Genomic DNA, 24,353 nt, shown 5'->3' with positions numbered 1-24,353 from the left:
GACGTCCCTTTTTGGAACTGTTTTTTAATAGCCTTTGTTTATTTTTAATATGTGGCGTTCCAGGCCCTTGCTCTAATGATTTTTTTCACACTGCATTGATAATTAAATTCATTCATTTTCCCAGCTGCACAATTCCTTTAAGTAAAAAGTTATGGGTAATAACACCTCTTATGTTCAAAGTACAGAGGAGAAAAGGGCAAATCAGGATCTTTCTGTCGAGGGGAGTTACACAGTTGAGCAGGTCATGGGTTAGGGCAAAAATCTGTGTACACGTTCTCAGGTATTCAGGTCTTCTTAATTCATAGATTAGGACCCGTGGGTTTTGATTTTCTGATACTGAAAAATATGCCTTTTTCCCCCTTTATGTTCTAAAGATGTAATTTATCTCCTCATATCCTGCTCAGTTTTTTAGTTCATAATTTGTAGTAATAAGTGTCATCAAAAGCACTGAAAGTGTTGGTTTCTCTTAAATGATTGGAGACTGTTTGCATGCTGTTACCAACTCACATATCTATAAGGAGGGCAGTAAAAGTGAGCTGAGATATTTAGTGACATAAAAAGAACCATGTAGATTTGTGAAAATGTAAAACTGTGATCATGGAAGAGGTTCATGAAGTAATGAGGGAAATGCTTCGTCCCTGGGCTAGTGATTCACTTGTAGCTTCTGTAATTTCATGGATGCTATAAGGATTTGGTTTTTACACATTTTAATTTAGTCCAGAGATGTTCCTATTTTAATTATCCATACACAAGGGCACAGTATCTTTCTACGGTTATTGCTATACGTTACATTTATATATAGCAATAGCAATTTGAAAAAAAAAAAAAAAAAAAAACAACAAAATGCTTTCACCTAGATGACCAAAGGGTTATACTCATTTGTTTTAATGACACTATATGGACCTTTGCATTCTTAAACAGGATTTTCGAATACACGAGACGCAAGCACTCAAGGATGTGCACGCAAACAGATACCTGTCAGAGAATAAAAAAAGAATATGTCCATGTCTCCCCTTTCATGAAGGATTTGCGGGTGCTTTCGTGGCAGCCTCTGAATGGGGTGCCTGCAGCCTCTTGCTTTTCTGTTGAAACCAGAAGGCATTGAATCAGGGAATCTGAGAGCAAAAGGATTCCCACTGAGCCTCAGTGATCACATTTCAATATCTGGAAATCCATTTGCAGGAATGTGACATTTTAACCATCATATTGGACTCAGTCTATATGCATTAGCAAGGAGCTATGAGATGAAAAAACATAAAAATAAATGCACATGCCTAAATATATATCTATGTCTATTTAGTATCTGTTTATAAATATATATGTATGCAATGTATTAAAAGAATAGTCTGATGAAAGCACATGTTGACAAAAACTAAAATTTAAATCACCCAGGTCACACACGCTCTGCTGCTGTGAAAGGGTGATTCCCTAATGACCAGGGGGTAATTCTTCCACCTTCCACAGAGAACCAGCGAGCGGAAATCCGTCGCGTTTAAGCGAATCTCCTGCAAGCCCTTCTGCCCTGGGAGGCTGTGGAACTTCCCGCTGGCTGAATCAGAGCAGGTCCAGCTTCTCGGGCAGCCCTGCACGGATGCCTGGGGGACTCTGCCCAGAGGCAGGGGACTCAATGTCACAAGCTCAGAGGGTCACTTCTACTAGTAAAGACTTTACTCTCTGGCCAGATGACCTGGTCCCATAGCCCAAGGGAAAACATCGTGCAAAAGGTCCACTAGCCCACCCTGCTCGGGACACGGTAACCTTGGCCTGAGCTTGCTAGTCCTGTCTGTTGAATGGCGTGATGCTTGGCTTGGGAGGAAGGAGAGGAATTTAATGGGTTGTGTGAGTGTCCAGGGTCCTTGGAGGAAAGGCTTTTCCCAGGGTCGTTCACACAATGAATATCTGGGGGGCCCAATCTACCCACAGATGTATTTTGCTTGGTTCTCAGATTATTTGAAAAAAATACGAATTTGTTGCCAGTATTTAGTAATTGGAGATTTCACATAATTATCTGGAATTCTGGCTTCATTCAAATGTTTGGAAGTGCTGGGAACACTGGGTCCTTACCACTGTGCAGAACAATTGATTTCTTTGGATGGTGCAGACACTCCCCAGGCCTCTGCAGACCCCCAACTCCTTGTTATCTGCCTGGCCCTGGTGGACATCTGACTTGCCACTGCAGGTGCTTCTGCAACATTGGTGTCACTGGGGGCCTGTGATCCTTGTTTTCTGGGATAGTTCAGCCACTGCTTTATGCAGCCTTGCCTCCCCTCACTGTGTGACCCACTGAGGTTTGTTACAAGTGACAAGTGGGCTGCAGAGTGTCAGCTACGTCGCTCGAAGGTGGAATCTTGCACGTGACCCGCTGGGGCAGTGTTCTTCAGCATACATGTAAGTCCTCTCCTGAGAACACGATCCTCCTAGACGTCTAGAAGGACCACCAGGTGCAGAAAAACCAGTCCTCAGAGGCTGATGTGTAAGGGGTTTACTGTGCAGCTTCCTCGCGCTCTGCGACAGCTGGGGTCGAGTGCTGAATCCACGCACCTGCCTCAGCTAGGAGCACATTCCTGTGGCATTTAAAGATGCTGTCGCCTCCGAAACCAGGACTTGCCGAGGTCTGGGCTCTCACCCTACTGTGGCTCCCAGTGATTTAGTTTTTCTTTTCTTGCTCCCCCAGTAGTGGTAAGATACGTGTATCTATTGGTGTGTGTCTGTTTTGTGTTCTTACTAGGCACAGCAGGACGGAGCCCCAGGCCAAGAAAGCTAAGGTGGGGGTCTCCATTCACTCTCTTCTTGTCTGGCACAAGGGAAGTTGCTGCAGGAGTGAGGGTGGCTCCGTGCAAGGCTGTCCCCACTGCTGGGACAGAGCTCAATGGCCCTGTTTACCCATACCCTCTCACTTCCTCTGTTGGACTAGGAGTTTCTTGAGAACAGGGCCTGTCTCATTTTCATCTTTGTGTCTAAATGCCTGGGTGGATAGATTCATGGTGAACTGGTTCCGTCTTCTCTATGTATCTGGGATGGGAAGTTGCTAAATTAGCATAGCTGCTGCAATACAGCAGGTATGGGAGGTAGTTTTAGAAGCCTGGGCTGGAGGAGGTCAACCAAGAGGGCCCATGGGCCTGCATTGGAACTTTGACTCTGCCACTTCTCAGCCATTTTCTTACCTAAATGAAGGAGGAGCTGGGTGAGATTTTTAAGGATACTCTGTCTGCCTTTTCTTTTGTTTTCTTTTCATTTCTTCTCTCTCTCTCTCTCTTTTTGAGACAGAGTCTCGCTCTGTCACCAGTCTGGAGTGGAGTGGTATGATCTCGGCTCACTGTAACCTCCACCTCCAGGGTTCAAGCGATTCTCCTGCCTCAGCCTCCCAAGTAGCTGGGACTACAGGCACCTGCCACCATGCCTAGCTAGTTTTTGTATTTTTAGTAGAGGCAGGGTTTCACCATGTTGGCCAGGGTGGTCTTGATCTCTTGACCTCATGATCTGCCTGTCTCGGCCCCCCAAAGTGCTGGGATTATAGGCGTGGGCCACCGTGCCCTTCCTTCCTTTCTCTTCCTCTCCCTCTCCCTCTCCCTCTCTCTCTCCCTCTCCCTCTCCTCCTCCTCCTCCTTCTTCTTCTTCTCCTCCTCCTCCTCCTCTTCCTCCTCCTCCTCCCTTCCCTTCCCTTCCCTTCCCTTCCCTTCCCTTCCTTTCCTTTCCTCCTTCTCTCTCTCTTTCTCTCCTCTCTCCCCCCAACTTTCTCTCCTTTCTCTCTTTTTATCTTTCTTTCTACAGGGTCTCCCTCTGTCATCCAGGCTGGAGTACAGTGGCACGTGATCATATCTCACTGCAGCCTCAACCTCCTGGGCTCAAGCAATCCTCCTGTCTCAGCCTCCCAAGTAGCTGGGACTACAGGCGTGCATCACCACGCCGGGCTATTTTCATTTTTTATTTTTTGGAGACACAGGTTCTCACTATGTTGCCCAGGCTGGTCTCACACTCTTGGCCTCAAGCAATCCTCCCACCTCAGCCTCCCAAAGCACTGGGATTACAGGCATGAGGCTCCACGCCTGGCCTGAACCTCTTCTTTTCTTTTCTCTCTCCTCTACCTGTATTGTCTGTCCAACACAACTGCCAGATCTGACCCTGGAACACAGTGTTACTTATTCATTGATTGACTGGAACACCATTTTTTGTTTTTTTTTGGGATGGAGTCTCACTCTATTACCCAGGCTGGAGTGCAGTGGCATGATCTTGGCTCATTGCAACCTCCACCTCCTGGGTTCAAGTGATTCTCCCGCCTCAGCCACCTGAGTAGCTGGGACTACAGGCTCCCGCCATCATGCCCGGCTAATTTTTGTATTTTTAGTAGAGATGCAGTTTCACCGTGTTGACCAGGCTGGTCTCGAGCTCCCGACAAGTAATCCGCCCCCCTCAGCCTCCCAAAGTGCTGGGATTACAGGCGTGAGCCACCATGCCTGGCCTGGAACACCATTTTCTTAAGGGTCTCTGAGACCTAACCGTGGTTTGAGCTGGAGGTACTGTCACGTACCTGTCAGTGGGCAGCAGTGCCTGTCAGAAGGCCACGATGCCTTCGTTATCAATAAGACTTGCCATCCTGAGACTGTGTGTACACTCTGCTTTTCCTGCCTTCTCCATGAAGCAGCCATACCTGGACCCCCCGCTGCAGGTGCTGCTGGTGCCAGGACTTTGCTCCTCTCAGAATGGGGGCTGACGTTCCTGGAAGCTGAACTTCAGTTGACAGCTGGCAGGTTGTTGCTGAGATAGTGGTCACTGGAAAGGTGCATTTGACCCAGGTTGGTTTTGGTTTTACTGGAAATCTGTATTCAAAAGCTCTGGTTTCTGTTCATTGTGTCTAAAGAGAAATAAAAATTAATTTAGCATTTGAGACCCCAGTGAGGCCAGAGCCTGTCTCATAACCAGCTCAAAAGGATCTCCATTCTGACCACACAAGAAGAAGATTTTGAGTGAGTTTTGAGGGGATACACAGGATAAGGGAACAAAAGCCCCTCTGGCCTAAGAGGTTAGGGTGGGAGAACGGTAGTTTCCTTAAATATGCCTATAATGCAGCGTTTCCGAGAACACAGAACTGGAAAAAGGAAATTACCAGAAAGCCTAGGATGAATGAAATGATTCTTAGCTGAAGCTCTTGGAGGAAGGGCTTTTTTTTTTTTTTTCTCTCATTGTTGAGACTAAAGGCTTGTTACTACAAAGGTGTCAGAATAGAGGGTGGCAGGTGCATCTCCAAGGGCTACAAACTCAGGTGACTGCCCAGGTCAGGCAGGACATATGCGTGGGTGAGCACAGGAAGGCTGGGTGCTCCTTGGCCCACTCTTGTCTATTCCTGGTTGAACCCTACCAGAAGAACAGAAAGGGTAGTAACCAAGGGAGGAAGAACCAGGCACAGTGTGCATCCTTGGAGGCTCACATATATACACATCTCTGCTCTACACACCCTCTGCCACCTCCTCCTCCAAAACTTTTGCTGCTTAACTATGTCCAAGTCCCCCCCGTTCTGTAAGAGCTAACAATTAACCTTGAGTTGATGTCCCTCTTGCTGTGTGTTGCCAGAAATTGATGTATATTTGACTCCCTGCATGTCCTACCCCAGTGTACATTGACCAGATTGTAACATCTTTGACGGGAGGCTGTTTCCCTGCTCCTCCCTGCCATTGTAGCCAGGGCTGGGCAATACAGGGAGTATCCACGTATCTTTCTTTGTGGGTGGGCTGGTGAGGTCAATGAATCTCTGAGGTCTCGCAGGCCTGGGGTTCTCATTGCAAAGGCCATCCAAGACAAACAGGGAACTTGTTTTAGGCATATTGGGTGGAATTTGAAGCAAACACTGGATCCAAATAGTCAGAAAGGTGGTTGGGGCTTCAGGCTTTCCAAACCCATCTGTAGAGTTATATGATTTACTGAAATACAAGAATGTTCTGCTTTTACTGCTCAGAGCTCCCAATATCCAGATATTTGTTTTACACATTTTCCCCATTAGAAAATGAAACATAGCAATTAGAAGCCAGCCCAGATTGTTCTGCATTTAGGGGTTTTCACATATCTACTTGATAATTTTGTATCTGTAGCAGCTTGGGCATAGCAGCCTTAAAGAGCCTTGTTTGGATTGTTGGAATAATGTTTTCCAGTTCAAAGTAACTGTTAGAATGGTGTAAAAAAAAAAAAAAAAAAAAAAAAAAAGCGTCACAAAACTCAGGTCTATTAGCCTTGCCGTTCACACCTGCAGTTTCTCTCTATCCAGGTGTGGGGTTAATGCAAGCACCTCGGGTATATTTTCAGGGATTCTTTAGAAAAAATGATAAAAAAGAGAGAGAGAGAGAAACCCAAGATACCTAATCAGAAATTACCTTACTGGTAGTAAAACCCAAATTCATGAGAATGTATAAAAATAGATTTCTTTTAAATGCCAGGGAAGAGATTTGGAAGCGTTTTGGCAGATTGGGATGCATGGACCGACCTGCGCCAGGTTCTTCTTACGTTAATAAATATTCATTTTGTTTTTTTGGGGGGGAGTCCAAGTACTAAGCAGAGGGTCCTTGTTGTAGAAGTGAGATCTATTTCCACAGTGAGAAATTTGAGAAATTCGAATTCTTAAATACCAGGTATTCTTTTCTAAAAATGTAACTCTTTCCTCGCAATTCAAACGGTGCAGGGGGACAGCTGCTCCTGGAGATGGATTCAGCCACGGCCTTTTCTTCTCTCGTGCAGCTAAGCCAAGCCAGGTATGAAAACGGTGCTCCCTTCCCCTTCTCAGACATCTTGCTTTTCTTTCTTGGACACACAGAGAAAGCTTCATTCAATATTGATAGTGTTTTGATACATTAAAATCGAGAGCAAGTCAGAAATCTTATATACAATGTACGCAGATGTCAGTTTTTCCTGGTTTCGCCATTTTTGACCAAAAGCGTCAATATTTTACAGGGATTTCTTTTCCCTTCAAAGCCTGCAAGAAGTCCAATTCTCACAGAATGCATGTCCAGTTGATACTGAAACGGTTCGCCCCAACATGTCTGTGGAGATTGCGTTATTAATATTATTTGAAAAAAATCTACTTACCACTTGTGTTCAATTTAGCAAATTTGGAGCTTGAAAAAAAATCTCAAAATGATTTTCCTTCATCTGGCAGAGAGTAACATTGTTCATAATAAGTAAAAATAAATGTTTTGCCATTCTAACAAATAATTTAAATAAACTAGAAGATATATTTCCAACAATATAGTTCATTTAAATTTATTTGAAAGACAAGGTAAAGAGAGAGAGAGATGGAGAGATGGAGAGACAGACCTCAGTTGCAGCTGTTCCAAAGATTTCGGGTACAAATGTTCTTTCATTCCTTTGCATGATTTTGATAAAATTAGGTCAAAGAAATGTTCATTTGAAAACAGTGCTTTGTCATATTATCTACAACACATGTCTAGCAAATTTATGAATCCAGCATTCATCTGCGTGAAGTTTCAAATCCTAATGAATGGTTTAGACAGCATTGTCATCAATTTTTCGCAGGTGCAGCTGAGGCAATCAGTCAATTCAATCAAAAGCCTCCGTCAACTTGCGTGGCGCTGTCATTTTTTACATTCGGATTGCTGAAATTAACAAAAACGATCCCTCCCTGAATGCCGTTACACCCCTCCTGCCTTTGAGTGGCGCTTTTGAGCAACGCTTGCCGCTCGCCGTGCTGCAAGATCTCACAGCATTTTTTTTAACTTTATACTAACATAATATTTCTTTTGTGATATTATGGAGATAAAATTGCACTGTGTGTTTTAACACACATTACAACAACCTCTTAAGGCAAAAAAGTAAATTCATGCAAATGAGTTATAGAAAGTGAAAAAGATTTCTTGTTCGGTGCGGTGCGCGGTGGGACCCGGCGCTGGGAAACACTCCAATTGCCAGGTTCTGAACTTCCTCGTCCCTTCTTCTGTCAGGCTGTGCAATAGATTGCAATGCGGGCTCTCAAGTTTGGAACTGTTGCTTTAAGATTTAAGAACCAGGCCACCTGGTTGCCTTTATCTTGTGTTTCCTCTGGGTTTACCTTCCACTGCCTTCCAGCAGTCTCTAGAAATCTCCAGGGTGGGCTTTACTGGTGTCGGGAGAGGCACGTTTTATTGCAACCTGGGTGATGAGAATTCTCTTCCTATCATTGCAAGCTATTGAGCTCCTTCTCCTCAAAGGGTTAACTCCTTCAAACCCTGCCACTTACCTTAAAAGAGTTAAAGATCCTAAGAAAGAAAAGCTTTGGCTTTTTAACTCATTGAAAAATAACCTTGTTTCCAAAACTCTGTGGTCTAAGAAGGATTTCAGCAGTGCCAGTGAAGTAAAGAGAAAACTGCAAGAGACTCTCTGCATATGGCGAAGATGAACACTCCTGTCTTCTGTCTTCTAAGAACACTACCAGGTTCCTTCTAAATCTTTAAAATATATGGACAGACAGAAAGCACTTAGCATCAGTTTCTCCATGATGAATTGAGTTAACCTTTGTAGTTCGCCAAAAGTCAGTAAGTTTTTCTTTCCCATTTGTTTCAGTCGAACGACGAGTAGAAACGCAGGTAGGACCAGATAAACTCACATTGTCTCGGCCTTTTTGCTTAATGACAGCAGCCGACTGCTTACAGCAGCTGGCAGAAGAGACGTGCTAATATTAACTTATTTAAATAATCAGGTTACATGTAGTGACAGACGCACTCAAATTTATTAAAGTGGCTTGAAAAATATTTAGATGCCTTTCCTTTGCAGACGTCATGAATGGTCAATTGCCCCAACATTTCTGTGGCTGCATTAAAAAATACACTTGGTTTCTAGAAGAATGCAAATTCCAAGGAATATAATAAAAATGTTCTTTTAAATAAGTAGTTATGTCACTTTGCAAATAGCTTTGATGTAGCATTCCTGCCTGCATAAAGTTGAAGCTACATCTGTGTCAGCCATACCTGCATTTATGATACCTTCCCTGAGAGAGCAATTAGGGGCTGGTGAGGGCTGGAGTTCTAGCTAATATTTGAAACTACATGTGCGTCTGCAAGCTAAAGGGGGAAAAAGGACTGTGATCATCTGTGAATAGAGAAAAGAATTCTAACAACTCCTACCTTTTAGACACTTGATAAAAAATGCGGTTGGGGGTGCCTGGAGAGTCTCAAGGGAGTTGGCTTTTCCGCTGAGAAATGAAGACTGCCACATAGCCGCCAGCTGGGCTTGCTGTAGGAAGCTTACAATTCGGCTCTCTTCAGTGGAGTTTGAAGTTAAATGGTCCTGTCTGTTTCTTCTCTTGTTTGTGTCACTTGTTAAAGATGCCTTGAAATGCACCATTATAGTTTCTTTTTAGTTGATTGTAACAGAACTAAGCTAGTCATCTTGCATTTTGGCTACCTCTAATTTCCTATGAGGGCCCATGGAATAGATCTTTTCTTTTCTTTTTTTTTTTTAATTCTCAAATATAAAAACATTTGACTTGCTATTACTCTTAATGTAACTGTAGATCTTGTAATAAAAGGTGAAGTGAAATGGAGTGTCCATAAATCAAGAAAATGAATGCACAGGAAAGAACTAACGATACATATAGTCAAAAATATGTGTAGCCTTAAAGGAGATGCTCGGCATTGTGTGTGTGTTTTAATATTATGCTTTTCATTAGGCTGGACTCTGTTTTACGGGGAAGACAAGTATTTCCATATTTGAATTTTTCTTTCTCTCTTCCAATCCAAAAGAGAATTTCTTTTGTTGTTGTTGTTGTTAGTTTCTTTCTGAAAGGGAAAGAAATTAACATCGCTTTCCCCCCATGAATATATGTGGTGAAAAGCTTGCAGGGTGTTTTGACGAAGCATGCAAAATGTTTTATTAATCAGAGTAATAGAGTAGAAATGAAGGCAGTACGTCTTTAAAAGTGCCTGGGTGTCCAGGTACGTGGGGAGATCCGTAAAACCGTTGACCAAGCACAATGTACGTAGACAAATGTCTTCTCATTGTGTGATGCGTGAAGGCCATGATAGATGGCTTCCAACAACAAAGCGTGGCCACAGAGACAAAATTAGTGTTGTTTTAATTACCAGTGTCTGTAATGTTGTCTATCCATAACTGCCTGAAATAGACCGTCACAGAGGGTCAGAAGGCGACCCGAGCTCATACTTCCACACACAGCTTCCTTATCGGTTCTGGAGTTGTAACAGCAGTGTGCTTAAAAAAAAAAAGAAAAAGAAAAAGAAAAAGAAGAAAAGAAAAAGTTTAATTCTTCACTTGAAATATTTATTTATAAGAAAAAAATTGTTTCTTGTTTAAGGGAAGTGCCTTTATCTTTTTCTTTCAAAGCAGATCTTATTAAATGCTATTTGGAGGTCAGAGTAATGGGCAGAAAATGGGACTGGCCTTGACATTCTTCAACGAAAGTTTACACTCTCGGAGCGGTGTTTTTTGTCAGTCACAAATAGCATTATGACACTAATAGGAAAGAAGGTTCTTTATTTTTGAAACCTCCTTGAGCTGAGATGGGCTGCTCTTCAGACATTAGTAAGTGTGTATATTGTGAAGATGAAGTATCCCTTACTTTCTGAGCTTGCGGGAGATGAAAGATAGGCCAGTTTTTGAAAATGGCCTGCGTGGCACATGCTATAAATGAGCAGGGAAAGCAATCGAGCTAATAGATTACAGTAATTATCCAATCTTTGGCTAGTTTGTATTGGCAAACTATAAATACAGTACACATTAGAACAAGGTGCTTTCAGAATGTACATGAAAGGTCATTGTAATTTGCAAGTCGCTAGTCATTAGAATATGCTAAAAACCATTGCTTCAGGGCTCAGATTTTAATGATGAATACATTGATTATTAAGTAGCAGAGGAAAAATGTACAAGAGCGGCTGTGGTGTAATGATAGGTCGCTTTATTTTGGGAAGGAAATCAACTCAGCTTCAGAATGCAGGCATTGAGGAATATAATTGCAGTGAGGAAAATTCCTCAGAGGAGCTTGGCACATATTAAAAGCAAAAACTTGAGACATGTTTGTGATAAGATTACTAATAAATCTCTGGTAAGTCTTAGACTCCTGACAATAATACAGCAACAGAGTACTTCATCTTCTCCAAGCTTTAGAATTTAAGATCAGTCACAAACAATCTAAATTACGACTGATACTAGGCAGATGCAGTACTGGACGATGTTGCTTGTCATAAATCTCTCGTTCCTTATATGCAAATTAAACTCCATTTTAAAAGATAATTTTTCACATGGTGATCGCCTTTATTTGCGAAACGCTGGTGATTTTTAATGGGGAGAGAGAAAAAGCCAGGCTCTACATCCGGGAATGATTTCGTGCAAGAGGGGAGGCAGGAGCCTGTCATCTGGATGCTTTGGGTGGGGCACCTTGACCGGCTTTGGAGAGAAGTTAGGGACCAAGTTGGGCTTAAATACAGCCACGCTGTGCCTAGAAGCTGCCTTGGCTGCTGGCTGCAAGGGGAAGTCCCTGGGTTGCATCTGTGTTGCAAGGCTTTCTGACTTTTATATTTCAGAGTGGTGTGCCTGTTTCTGCTTGTTCTGGGATGGAGGCATTTTCTCTGACAGTCACCCGCCTCCTGCCTTCCCCCTGCCCTGTTCTGTCTCTGCTGAGGAGTTCACCCTCTGCCCCTTGAACCTCATTTCTCCCAGCTGGCTATGGGCCGAAACCTGGAGTAACTCCTCACATGGCTGTCCTGGGTATCTTTTCCAAAAGAAGTCAACATGGAAATGGCCTGTAGTCCTGAGTCCTGTACCAACCGTTATCACTTGTTTTTTTTTTTTTTTTTCATTTTAAGAGCAAAGCAGCAGCTTACCTCTGGGTCCTGATAGATAGAGAGGAAATGGCTTGCTTTTCCTCATCACAGTCTGTACTCATGAAATGTTTGTCTCTGAAGCCCTGAATTTTTACTGCAGGGCTGTTGATAGGAAACTTGGAAAGAATAAAAAAAAAATTTAAAGAGTGGGAAGCACCTGCCTTTTCGGAAATCCATCACTGCGCTACGTCATCCATGGACCTCGAGGTTTATAGGAGATGCTCGGCCTCTTTGTTGAAGCCACAGGGCAGTGAGGCCAGGTGTGTTGAAGGCCTTTCCAGGGCCCCAGAGACAGGGATGCTGGCTGGCATTTATCTGGCAAAAGAGTAAAGCAAAGGGATTTTCACACTGTACTGGGTTCACCGGAGTAGTTTGGGGGCAGGGTGCTTGGGATAATCTTATTCTATATACACCTCTAAGGAAATATCGGGACCAAGGGGCCAGGTGGCCAAGTGTTTTTTAACGAGTAGCAGCACCACTCTGGAAATCTGGGTCCAATAAGAGGTTGGGCAAATTCTTCTTTTCCCCTGGTGCTATCAGGATGGAACTCCTACTATTTTTCTATTGTTTTCTTGGAAATACATTGGCAGGTCCCAGAGAAGTGTTGGGAAGTCTGTATTTGTGCTTCCTTTTGTCTTTCTGTCGTTCTACCTCCACACCCTGAACACACACACTCTGTCTCTCTCTCTCCCCCCCCCTCTCTCCCCTCCTTGCTCCCATCTCTTTCCACATCCTCTCCAAATTAACAAACTTAAAACAAAAACCAAGTGCTTGTTGATGAGTGCTGACGAAACCTGCTCCAGGAGGAAGGGACTAGTGGCTCCCTGGGGGCAGATGCGGTGGGAACCAGGTGGAGCGGCACATCCCTCGGGGTCCTGTGTAGCTAGTCATTTTATCAGCCTGTGCATTAAGGGGCAACACCACACAAGGGTAAGAGTATAAACATGCTTTACAATTCTCAGCTCCCTAGCATAAGAATACTTCCTGCGTGGATGTAAATTTACAACAGGTGCTTATCAAATGTGAAAATGCTTGCAAATCAGAAACAAACTTAAGGGTGAACATATCTCAGTGACAGCTTTTGCAATGGCTGTGCTTGATGTTGGGCTATAATGTTGTTCCTCTTTAGTTTCTACATGAAGTGTCTTTCCATGGTTTGCCACAGGGAGAATGATGATGGCTGAGCCTCAGACACTGGTGTGAAGATGCAGATTTGTTTAATGAAATCCGTATTTACCATTGGGTTACAAACACAGCTAATATGCCCTACATTCAAAGGAGAGATCTTCACTCTGAGAACTAATATTTTCGTTAATTGTGTCTTTCTACCAGAAGGCAGACATCATCTAACCATCTTTGCAGCGTAACTGCACCTGTGATAGAAACGTTTTTCAACCATCCCATTCTCGATGACTAAAATGTGTTGTATTGGTAACATAAGGCAATAGCTTCTTTTCTTGGTTTGCCTGTCCTAAGTGGTGAATTCTCCAGTATAATCGGGCTGCGTGTGCTTTTTCTGAATTGCACTTTTTGTTTTGCAGTTTTAAAATAGTCCCCACCCTTTTGCCCCCCAAATCTTTCAGGTTTGCTTGTAAGATGTACTTGTTGTGCAGGAAGTAATTAGCCTGTTACAGAGATATTAATTAACATGTTGAAAATGTTTTCTTTATTAATGACAAATTCACACATTCTATTTAAATTAATTTGTATAGTTTAAAATTAATTTATCGTGGCCTTTGATGACCTCAGATCTACGAAGACAAAACTGGAGTATTGTACTAACTGTTAAACCATTCATTAAACATTTTATGCAAATAGTGTTTGTTTATAAACAAATTAACTGCAAGGATTTTCAAAACAGGTGCTGTGTTGTGAATGCGTACTAAATGATGTGGTACTGAAAGAATTAATTAGACCTTCAAATGTAATTAGTTGCAATAATTTGCGTGATTAGCGGCTTGGTTAAGAAGTAAGACACACACATTGTAATGCATGGGAGAGTCACTGCAGTAGCTTTGTTTTTCATATGGTGAGGATGAGTCTTCTCCATGTTTAGGAAATTTTTCAAAAAATTGCTGACATAGCTGCAGTTAATTGCCAAGTATCCTGTGGGGGGTAATGTTGTTGTTGTCGTCTTTTTTTTCCTCTTTCTTCCTTGGCTTCTTGCAATGCATAGCCACTGGATGCAATGCTGTTTATTTGCACCTTTATGAATTTTTAAAAGAGAAAGTTGTTAACCCCAGATCTTTTCATCCCCAGAGGATATGCCAATACTTAACACTTTGAGGGTTAAAAGACAGTACACAATTATTATAAGCCAAATGAAACATGTCCTGCATTTCAAGAGCGGCTGTTATCGCTCAGGGAATAGCGACAGTCATTTTTTTCTTGACGTTGCAGTGGAAGTGTCTCTTCTGTTCTTTCAGAAGATGGGCCGCCACTGTGAACAGTTTAGTCCGATGGGCCACGGAAACTGGTCCTTGTCACTGCTGATGGCTTGTTTACATGTGGCTGTTGTTCTAGAGGCAAGGCCATTGAGATCCCTGGGACCACAGCTTTGAGATGGATTTATTCTCTAAGGCCATGTTGCTGTGAGATGGTGCTCAATGTCTTAGGGACCCTCAGACCTCTAACCTCTATGCTGAGACCTTCCATAGTACGGTCCTGCTTTGAAGGATCCTAGTGAAAAATAGACCAGAGTGATTTCATTTCTTCATTTGTTCAGAAATATTCATTGTGTGCTCACGAGGCACCAAGGCCCTGTTTTAGGCTCCGGGGGGGATGCGGTAGTGACTCATATAGATGATGTCCTTTTCTCGTGCAGCTTCATTGGGTGCAAAGGCAAACAACCAGGTGCCAAGTCTCAGACAATTTCAACTATGAAGAAACAGGAACTTGGCTGATTTCTCCTTATTTAAGTACACAATTCCTGTTGACGCACCTTTGAACAACTGTCACTCTTGTGCCCTCACTGGACAATAGTGACATCCTGTACTGGAGGAGACGGGATAGAGGGAAGGGTAGTTGGTTAAAGGGTGAGCCAGAGTTCTAAAATAAGCCTGTTGTGTGCCTGTGTGTGTGTGTGTGTGTGTGTGTGTGTGTGATGTATCCTGCTGTTCCCGAAACCTACTAACTGACAGAAAGACTTGAAATGCATGGTTTCACCGGTTTCACATTTTATGAAGGCTCCTTTACCCAGGGGGAGAGTTGAATTATCTCGTCCCTTCCCTACCACACTGAATGACCTTGGGCAGGGCTGGGGTGAAATCTGATTTCCCTTCCAGCTCTAGACATCAAGGATTCTACTCTCGGCCTTGGAGAGGTTGAGGATCTAGAGACAAAAAAACTTGTGCGTTTCCGTAAGACCACAGCTTTTCCTCCTCTGAATTTCTTGGCGGTGTTTGATTCCGTTCATCCTCATTTTCAGCTGGTGTTTGCAAAGCAGTCTTTAAAATAGGCCCTTTTTGGATGATGTTTGAACTTGAACAAAATTAACATTTGCGTGTCATCAGTAGCCGCAGTGCATCATTCTGGGCAGTGAAGGATGAAAAGTCAAGAATGTGGGCCGCTTGATTAAAATGAACAATCCAGGAAAGTTCGGAAAGATGGATATGGAGAGCTCGCCTGCTAATTTATGTGGACTCGATTCCAATTGCAAAGGAACATTTTTTTCCCCTTTGAAACTTTTAAGAAATTAGGTTTTAAAGCTGAACTGGTGCACCACTCAACTTAGAATAGAAGAGAATTTGATTTTATGTGGTGCCTTTCACATTCCTGCACTCTATATAATAGCACACATCAGAGCTCCTGGCTGCAGGGTGGCTGGCAGGCCGGGCTAGGTTGAATGATTTCCTAAGAAGGGGATGAACAACCATCCCCTTTGCAAAATACTTGGAAAGAGCTTCCTGTGGGGTTTTAAAGCTTCTCTCTTCGGGGCCTTTGCACATTTTCTCCCTCCCTGGACTGTGAACATGGAGCAAATATTTACTGGGGTCTTAGGAGCTCTGCACACAAATTGTCCTCTGTGTGCAAATACCATCCTAAATATTTACTGGGACCTTAGCACCTCTGCCCACAAATTGTCCTCTGCATGCAGATACTGTCCCGTCCTAGAAGATTCAACTAGGATGTTGTTTCCTACTCCCCAAGGTAACGTTAATAGTTCCTTCCTCTGAAGTCACCTCTACGGTAGTATTATCAATTATTGGGCTCTGTTGTGTGTGTCCTTAGGAAAATGAGTGCCCTTGACTGAGCCTCACCTGCACATTGGAGCCATGCATACAATTGCCTGAAGGTAGAGGGAGAAAGCTCAAACTTAATGCCCAGCGTGCAGGCTCCTGATAAAAGTCAACATACCCTCTTGCTTCCTCTACCCCTGCATGGGGAGGAGTGCTGATGAGCAGACAACAGGCAAATGAAACCTATCTCCCTGCCCACAGGCTAGAAGGGGACTGGCGACAAGTCATGGACGGTCCCATATGTCAGCTATTCTTGAGTTCCCAACTGATTGCAATAGCTACTGTCTTTTGAGAACAGACACACTGTTCACATATTACCAAGCAAGACCCAAATAGAAACCTAACTGTTCTCCTTACTGGTGTATGTATGACTGCTCTTATGAGCCTCAGTTTCCCCAATTGCGAAATGAGCCGTTCTGGTGCATTAGGGCTCCTTTCCATTCTGATACTTTAGGAACCTGTATTTGGCTTTGAAATAATTATAGAATCAGGAGATAAATTAGACCAAGATATTTCCTTTGCCCTACGAATGTTTTTTTTACAGATTCAGTTTGAGTTATATTCTCTCTCTCTCTCTCTCTCCCTCCAGTGTGATATATGAAAAAACAGACTTTAAAATGGACCTTGTAGAATAATATTTGGATTAGAACAGAATGCTATTCAAATATGCGTTCAGGTGATTTCTGCTTAAGCATGTTTTGGGTAAAAAAGTTAAAAATGGGGAGATTCCCTTAGACTTAGGGAGCTGGAGCTGGAGGTAGGTTGCGAGGAAGGAGGAAGTGGCTCTCCAGAGGAATCTAGGATGTCTCTGACGGTCTCACTACTCTGGATACAGAAATGGTGGCTCTGTGGTAGAGGGCTTGAGCAGTGTTAAAAACGAGGAAATAATCTGAGCAACCACAATGATTAATACAACACTCGTCTTCAAAGAGCCATGAGATCTTTAGTATCTACAAAATATATGAGGCTTCAGTTGAAGTTTTTATCAGAGAGATGCAGCTGGGGTTTTATTTCATCTTCACTCAGCTGAAGGCAACCTTGAGGGCTGGATGGAAGGGGGTTGAGGTGGGCGGAGAGAGGTCTGAGGATAGAGAAGCAATATCCCAGCATAGGTACCTCGGGAAGCTTGGCGTTCTGTGTTGGCATACAGAAAAGTACAACAGGGGGCTTGTTTGGTGGTGTCAGATACTGCTGGCTTGAATGGTATCAGTCCTGGGTGTCACTCTCTACTCTACCACTGACCTCTCCCAGCCTCAGTTTCCTCCTTTTTTTTTTTTTTTTTTTTTTGAGATGAGGTCTCCCTCTGTTGCTCAGGCTGGAGTGCAGCAGTGTGATCTCAGCTCACTGCAACCTCAGCCTCCCGGGTTCAAGCTATCCTCCTGCCTCAACCTCTCCAGTAGCTGGGATTACAGGCATGTGCCATGATGCCTGACTAATTTTTGTATTTTTAGTAGAGACAGAGTTTCACCGTGTTGGCCAGGCTGGTCTCAAACTCTTGACCTCAGGTGATCCACCTGCCTTGGCTTTCCAAAGTGTTGGGATTGAATGTGTGAGCCACTGCTCCTGGTCAATTTCCTCCTTTGAATACTGGTAATGTATAAGCCTTACTGTGCAGGTTTTTTTTTTTTTGAGGACTGGAGAGAACCTAGGGCAGGGTCCTATGCATAAGTGGAAGTCACCTGAACACATATTTGAACAGCATTCTGTCCTAATAGCATTCTGCCCTAGACAGTGCTTGCAGAGAACAGACACTCAACAAGTGTATGTGAATGTGCATAGTAACGTTATTCCCTCGGGTTTTCAAGTGCACATTTCAGTTTGAGGCCTGGCCCTTCCCTGTTTTCTCTCTCCACTCTGTTTTGAAGAGTTCATTGCTTTTCGAAGGAGCTGTTGATGGACTGTGTTATGTTGTAGGTTCCAGCCTGAACATCTCCAAGTAACAATTTTGGAAGCACACACACATATACAAAGAAGTTAGAGGTGTGAGAAGACTAGCACTGGAGAGAGGCTCAAAGAAGAGGCCACGTCATCTGATTCGTGTAAGAATTCACTGATCCTGTCTCCAGGAGGGACTTAGGGTCGACATTCCTTCGTTTGGTCAGTTTCCCTGGAAGGTAAGGGGTGAACCCATCCAGGGCAGTGCCGTTGCCAGGCAGTGTGTTTTTACTTGGAAATTCCTTTCCACATCTGAGGCACAGTGATGACTCATCTGACTCTCGCTTTTCAACTCATTTCCTCTGGGGCAATTCTCTCTGGAGCCCGTGCCCAGATGTTTTTTTTTTTTCTCCTCACCATTGGCAAGATGGAAGGGATGCTGGAGAAAGTTTTTCCGGTTCCCAAGCATCAGCAAATTCGAGTGAGCGTCCAAAGGTAATTGTATTAGGCAACATACTAGTCTTCCTCTAATGGTCTTACGAGCCCCAATGATAAAGTGTGTACGTTCCAATGATTATAGGAATTTTATTTTCATCTGGTTTTTATATTGCTATAAATATTTTGCATTTACCAAATAAAGTGGTTGCTATGTAGAGATCATAACTTCTGAGACCTAAATTTGCTTCAGATGATAGGCAAATTATAGAGTACAATATGTGATCAAACAGCAGTATGGAAAACTTAAATAGAGTGAGCCCTGAGGACGAAGCCTGCTGAAAACTATGGGGGATGGAATAAATGGGAGTTTTAGCAAAGCTATCGCTGATTCCAGCAGATAAATTATGCTCTGCCTTTTTGTATCTCTTTGGGACTGTACTACATAAATTATGACCAAATATAATTTAGGCTATCAGCCTATATTTCTGAACATCCATCTTGTACATTTTAAGTACAAAATTACCATTTTGCAGAAGTATAAAATTGAGACAAATTTTTTTCCATCTGTGCATTTAACTTCTGCATACTTTATAGCAGCTAACGGGTTCGAGAGGACCTCATTACCATCCGGAGGGGACGTTAGCCCCGCGACTATATAACTGTATTAAGATCTACATAAACGGGAATAAAGTTCGAGGGACAGTGGAATGTGGAATTATATATTCTTTCTTAAATGGAGATGTAACTTTTATATAAAACTGCTCGTCGCTGCTTTTCTGAATAAGAGTCGCTGTGTATACATTCAAACTTCCTGATGGAGGAGGCTGTGTTTAGGAAAACTCCTTTCAAAACATGCAGAAAAGGGCAGGCTCTTGGTGGCAAAGGGGACCTTCCAGAGATCCCTTGGCCGTGGGAGCGATGATCTGGTCTTGAACTCTGGCGTGGCCCATGGAGACGACAGTGACTTCTTGGAGCCACATTCTACTGCCCCCCAAGTACCGCCTCCTCAGATTTCTGAGTGATATGAGTGGGCAAGTCAGACAGGGCCTCTGCCCACCCATCAGGGTTGAGGCTCCCTCGAATGACTTCACCTCACTGGCTTCTCGGGAGGCCTGGGTCTGGGTCGGGGACTGCACTGGACTATGAAGCAATGAGAACCGGCAGGGATTTGGGGGGCGGGGGACCAAGTTCACTTTCCCTGACAGTTGCAGGTCTTCTGAGGGTGCTTGGCAAACCTTTGGCCAGGGACTGGGGCAGCCCAGGTTTCTTCCATGCAGACCTGGGTTCTTCACAACCCAGGGTAACATTGCTCTGACAACTGTTGTTGCATCTGAGGACAAGTTTTCTACTTTTGAGCTTGCAGCATCGTTTGAGCTGGAATGGAGCCTCTCGCAGCTCTTAGCATGGCGCAGTGGGAGGTGCAGGTGGCAGGGGGATGTTAAGACTTTGCACCCTTTGTGCCAACTGGACAGCACCGTATAATCCTCACCTCATGTCCCGTCACTCCTTTATAGACAGCAGTTAGTTTTTGAAAGATCTTAGAGAATTTCTCCCCTTAATCTTCTTTTGCTTCTATATATGATTCATTTGCCCCTCTCCCTTAAACTAGTTTTTTTTTTTCTTTTTCCCTTGTCTTTTCTCTGCTCCTGGGTGTGCGTCTTTTCCCTTCCATTTCATCTGTTTTTTTGCCTGTCTTCTTTCTCACCCTCCCCCGATGGCCAAATTGCAGAATGAACTTATATTTCAGCCAAACAAGGTGGCTTGTTGGTCTACTTGATGTGAGGTGTTGCAAGCTTAGTCCCTCAAGAGGGTGCAATCCAAGTGAAGAGCGGCTGACCAAGTGCACAGAGAACAGACAGTCAGGGCTCCCATCTAGCCGGAGGTCTGGGCATCAGTCACTGCTGTGGAATGTTCGGAGATGGGAGTGCTGATACCAGACATGGATAGAAGTTATCGCACAGGTCAAATAACAGGACAGATCCCTGTTTCCTCACCTGCTTTGGGAAAATACTACAGTGAAAGAAGGGCTTATGCAGAGACGGGTGCCTGTCTCTGCTCTACAGGAGTGGCTTCGGAAGGACAGAAGTCCCAGCTCTGTTTGGTGGTTGAGCACACTGCTCTAAGAAGACATCGAAAGGAACTTCTTTCATGGGTAAGGTCTGGTCATGTTTACAATGGAAGATTCCTCCTTTTTTTGAGACAGAGTTTTGCTCTGTCACCCAGGCTGGAGTGTAGTGGCTGCAGTGGTGCAATTTCAGCTCACTGCAACCTCTGCCTCCCGGGTTCAAGAGATTCTTGTGCCTCAGCCTCCTGAGTAGCTGGGATTATAGGCATGTGCCACCGTATCTGGCCAATTTTTGTATTTTTAGTAGAGATGGGGTTTTGCCATGTTTGCTAGGCTGGTCTTGAACTCGTGACCTCAAGTGATCCACCCACCTCGGCCTCCCAAAGTGCTGGGATTACAGACATGAGCCACTGCACCCAGCTACAGATTTCTCATTTTTTATACGGGAAAATTCATAGGGGTACCTGGGGGGCTGTATCCAGGGCTGGCTCTCCTGAAGGCGCTCAGAGCTCACTGTAGTCTTGACACTGTCTTGGGTTCCCCAAATCCAGGGAAAATGCATCCAGCAGGAGAACTTCGACTCTTTCCATCACTGAGGAAGTGACTGGCAAAGGAGGCGACAAGAGGCAGACGCATTGAGACGTGGGAACCAGGATCTATCAAGCCCGGGTGTCCCAGCCTCGGGCAGGGATGTCCACTCAATCATCCCCTCATTAGCTATTCAGTCAATGTCCATTGAGGACCTACTGTGAGCCAGGCAGGTTCTACTTCAGTGACTAAGATACACCTATACCTTGCAGATCACCAGATAACAAGCAAGCAGTACAATACATAAATTTAAAAACTTCTAGTTGGTGATAACTAGAAGACTAGCATTGGAGAGAGGCTCAAAGAAGAGGCCATGTCATCTGATTTGTTTAGGAATTCCCTGATCTTGGCTCCAGGAGGGACTTAGGGTCAGCACTCCTTGGTTTGGTCAGTTTCCCTGGAAGGTAAGTTTGAGACTTTCTTCAAAAAACAGAGCAGAGGCATCATTTAGAAAGTGCCTCGAGTTGGCGGCTACACTGGGGTGAGTGGCGGGAAGTCCACTCTGTGGCGGTGACTCCTGGGCTGAAGCCTGTTGGATGAGAAGGAGACGGCCGTGGAAGCGGGGAGCAGCAGAGGGGACCACGTCGGGATGGCCAGCGTGAGGATTGCAAAGACACCACCCCTGCTGGCTCTGTCACCCTCTGGGCTCACTCATGACAGCTCTGAGGGTAACCACAGAAGAGCCTTGAGTCAAATCAGTGAGGAGGCAGGGTGGGATTGTGGTAAATGTCCAATAGATAAGCCTCCTGAGGTTCAGAAGAACTGGTCACTGTCCCAAGGTCACGCAGCGAGTGAGTGACAGAGGGGGCATCTGAACGACAGCTTCCTGGTTAGACTCCCTCCTACTGTTCCTTCTGCATTTTCAAGTCCAGATGGAGTATCCAGGAGGTGCTGCCATAAGAGGCATGTGCTGTGTGTCATTTCCCATTCAGGACCTTGTAAACCATGGGCAGCAGTTTTGAGAGTTGAAGCAACATTAAACCTTCAGGAGGATTTGAGAGTTGAAGCAACATCAAACCTGCTTGAAGAGGGTGCTTCTTCCCAGTGGCTGCCTACCACCACTCCCCCAGGTTGTGACACTGCACATTGTAAGGGCTGCCTCATGTCTAGCGGGATGAATATGGGTGGGGACCCTGCCCTGTGCACCGGGGTGCAATGATCCTATGACTCAAGCATGCCCATAAGTTGCCTGCAAATAGTGAGCCCAGAATAGCTGGGGGCTGGCTCTGTCCATACATCAACACTCAACTGCTCTCTTAATGCAGAGCTCGGGTTCAGAACAGGTGCAGGTAGAGATCGGCTTTGAGCAAGGACAGATGGACACCACCACACTGTATCACAGACTCTGTTCATTCCCCCAAAGCCCAAGGTCACACCTTTGGCAGAGCCTGGGTTATCAGAGCTGAGACCAACTCTCACCACCTTCAGGTGCTGGGGAAACTACCCATTCATTTGCTGAGAGAAACATAACCGCCCTGACCTGGAAATGTACCCATTGGCGTTATCAACACTTTATTCTTGTAATGGATCACCCCAGGAAGCCAGGCTGTAATCCGAAACCACACTATCAAATCACCCTGGGAAGCAAGATTGTGGGCCATTGTCATGAGCATATTCTTTTGCTGAAGACAACTGGAGATGTCCAGCCAGTTTGGAGCTAAGCCTGAGATCTGTGGGAAGAGCTTGGGTTAGCACCTGGAGTGACAGGTAAAGCTATGGCCGGGGAAATGGGGCAGATTGTCAGTGGAAGCCTGGGGACCACCACCAACCAGGGACAGGTCAAGAATGAGGAAGTCATGGGTGGAGCTGAGCTGGAGTGGTCATGGAGGAAGGAAGAAAACCCGAGGCCAAGGGGGTAGATAGTTTCAAGATGACAGGAGTGTTCAGTGGTGATGAACACAGCAGCTATGTTCAGCCGCACAAGGACTGAGGAGTGGGTGTCCATGAGATCTGCCTATGGGAAGGTCACTGATGATGGACTGAGTGAGAGGGAGGAGCTCATCACGTTAAAGGTGGTTAGTTTGTTGGTTTATGGTAGGAGTGCTTTAGCTGGTGGTGATGGGGAGAACAGAGTGGAGGAGAGAGAGGACCGTGGGTGACAGGGAAGAGCAAGGAGGGAAGGTTGGTCTTCAGTGGTGGGTGAGACAGGCAGGAAGGTGTCTCCATGAATGTCGCTAAATTTGTAGGTGGAAGGATGAGGTCATAAGAGCACTGGGAGGAATGAAAGAGGAAGCTGAAAACAGAGGTGGAGAACTCTGATGGAGGGACCCAGGGCGCAGCGGAGATGGGGGCCCACATGCAGTGCTACACAGTGGAGAAATTCTTACCATTAGCTCTCAGTCACGTGGGAGGAGGAGGAGCGAGCAGGGTACAATCTCTGTAGGTTTAAGGACAAGGAAGAGATGTAGAATAACTGAGTGCTCAGCTGAGACCAGTGTGTTCTTATGAACCAGTGTGGGTTCTGGGCTGTGTGGGAGGGAGGAGCTGCCAGGAGGGACTGATGCAAGGGGCAGGGGGCTGGCGTCACTTTCCTGCAGGTCTCTGGGAAGAAAACCCGGTGCCTGAAGACTGGGAGCAAAGGCGGTTGTAGTCGAGGGGAGGACATGGGGATGTTAGAGTTCTGAGACCTGTCCCTCCACCCCGTGGTGACGACACTATTCTGGGACAGTGCTGGGCGAGGGTGACTGAAGTGGAAGAGCTCGCAGGCTTGAATCCTGGCTTTTCTGCGTGAGATTGAGCGAGATACTTCACCTTTTGGGCTTCCCCAAATGATGGCGGTAATGATGGTGCTTCCATGATAGGATTGTGTTACCATGTGGCAAAGCAGAAGCAAGTCGGAACCCGGAAGAAATGACCCATGTGGTGCCTTAGGCCAGGGCAGTGCTTAATAAATGATTGCCACTATCGTTGTCATCGTCGTCATCATCATGATGTCACAGAACCAGGGTTCTAGAAGGCTCTGTGGCAGGGAGTAGGACGGTAATTAGGAAAGAGGACACGCAGGGCCACAGTAAGAGATGGAAATAAGAGTAAGTTTAGGGGCCAGGTATGGGGAGGAAGCATTGAAGGTCCCCCTGACTGTGTGTGTTATGGAGATGGGAGCTTGTCTGCCTCCAGGTTTCTGATCTAGGCCCAGCCGAGGGTCTGTGGTAGAGCCTGGTCAGGTGTGACGGAGATGGCGAGTGCCTCTGCAGGTGGGGCCTACTCTGGGTGTGTCTGGAGCATGGATGGACCCGCATGCCTGAATGTACTGCAAGGCAGGGCCATGTGGTGAGGCAGGGATGGGCCGCAGGGGAGTTTACCATGTGTAAACCCAAGTGCTTCTTTCTTCTTTGC

At 45.0% G+C, this 24,353-nt stretch overlaps 1 long non-coding RNA gene across 3 annotated transcripts; it reads right to left on the bottom strand.

Moving 5' to 3' along the window:
• Nucleotides 1-869: 869 nt before the first annotated feature.
• LOC105516831 lies at nucleotides 870-23,914 on the bottom strand. 3 transcript variants are annotated; one of them, XR_001002550.1, is made up of 5 exons: nucleotides 23,769-23,914; nucleotides 12,608-12,713; nucleotides 11,975-12,128; nucleotides 4,627-4,852; nucleotides 870-975 (listed from the first exon to the last, which is right to left on the bottom strand). It is a non-coding gene; the product is annotated as an uncharacterized LOC105516831 (long non-coding RNA). The 3 variants fall into 3 exon arrangements; XR_001002549.1 differs by lacking the exons at nucleotides 870-975; nucleotides 4,627-4,852; nucleotides 12,608-12,713 and adding an exon at nucleotides 9,824-10,185 and having other exon boundaries at nucleotides 11,814-12,128; XR_001002551.1 differs by lacking the exons at nucleotides 870-975; nucleotides 4,627-4,852; nucleotides 12,608-12,713 and adding an exon at nucleotides 10,035-10,185.
• Nucleotides 23,915-24,353: the final 439 nt, after the last annotated feature.

The sequence above is a fragment of the Colobus angolensis genome, unplaced genomic scaffold (assembly GCF_000951035.1).
Source record: "Colobus angolensis palliatus isolate OR3802 unplaced genomic scaffold, Cang.pa_1.0 Scaffold291, whole genome shotgun sequence".
In the NCBI taxonomy this organism is placed as follows: Eukaryota; Metazoa; Chordata; class Mammalia; order Primates; family Cercopithecidae; genus Colobus; species Colobus angolensis.
The sequence above is the reverse complement of the archived record's forward strand: the minus strand, read 5'-3'. Positions and strand labels throughout refer to the sequence as shown.